General features: G+C 28.4%; 1 protein-coding gene across 1 annotated transcript in view; it reads left to right on the top strand.

The window, feature by feature from the left end:
- Window positions 1–1,309, top strand: part of LOC106875733 (uncharacterized) — a 311,359-nt gene that overhangs the window by 1,300 nt on the left and 308,750 nt on the right. The gene's annotated exons all lie outside the window — the stretch shown is intronic.

The following is a 1,309-nucleotide window of genomic DNA, read 5'->3' as shown; positions in this document are numbered from 1 at the left end:
TATCTATCTATCTATCAATCATAAAAATACACATTCATAAGCAGTTTTTACAGTCATTTTTTGTGTTTATCTTCGTTAAATTCAACCAACCTTTAATTCAGTATGTGTGAAAAATAATTTGAACTATTTTTCACGCATATAACAATACGTAAAGTTTCTTGTTATGCTTTTAATTAAAATTAATTGCTTCGGCGTACGTTAGTTTTTACGGAACTGGTAACCGACTACGGGAAAATCCTTCATTGTATTTGCGTGTGTAATATTTATGTGTATGAATAAAGCAATGTTTCAGTGTTTGTGTATATACATATAAAGTGTGTCTGTGTTAATACATATAGCTTTATGCATCTGTGTGTATATCTGTATGCGTGCATTTATGTATGTGTATATTTACGTATATGTATATATATATCTGTGTGTTTGTGTGTACATAAAATATATATGCATATATGCATTTGAATAAATGTCTATACATGCAGATATCTGTGTATATGTGTATATATTTATATATATCTGTATAAGCATGTGTGTGTGTGTATATATATATATATATATATACTCACACATGCATATATATTTGTGTAAATATATTTCTATATGTGTGTATATATATAAATATATATATATATATATACATATGGTTGTAGAAATGTGCATTTGTGTATCTGTGCACATATTTGTATATATGTATTTCTATATAGATGTTTATATGTGTATATGTGTGCATATATGTATTTATGCAAGCACATACATTGGGATATGAATATATATATATATATATATATATATATATATATATATATAATATGTATGTGTATATGCATATATGTATGCACATATATAAGGATATATATACACACATTGAATATATGTGAATATATACAAATATATATCTACATTTGAATTATGCACATATATGTAAATGTGTGCAAATTTATATATGAAATGCCAAATTCCTCAACCTAGGACTGTAGCAGAAGATACTTGCTCAAAGAGATGTGCAGAGGGACTGAACCTGAAACCATGTGACTGGGAAGCAAATTTCTTAACCACACAGCCATGCCTCTGCATATGCGTAAGTATACACGCACATGTAGGCATGGCTATGTGGTTAAGAAGTTTGCTTCCCAACCACACAGTTTCAGGTTCTCATAGCACAGCACTTTGGACAAGCGGATTTGGCAGTATGTATGTATGTGTGTATATATATATATATATATAGCGGATTTGGCAGATGGTATCTAAAATAATCCTGTTGTATGTATGTATGTGTGTGTGTGTATATATATATATATATATATAGCGGATT

The sequence above is a fragment of the Octopus bimaculoides genome, chromosome 11, assembly GCF_001194135.2.
Source record: "Octopus bimaculoides isolate UCB-OBI-ISO-001 chromosome 11, ASM119413v2, whole genome shotgun sequence".
NCBI lineage: Eukaryota > Metazoa > Mollusca > Cephalopoda > Octopoda > Octopodidae > Octopus > Octopus bimaculoides.
The sequence above is the reverse complement of the archived record's forward strand: the minus strand, read 5'-3'. Positions and strand labels throughout refer to the sequence as shown.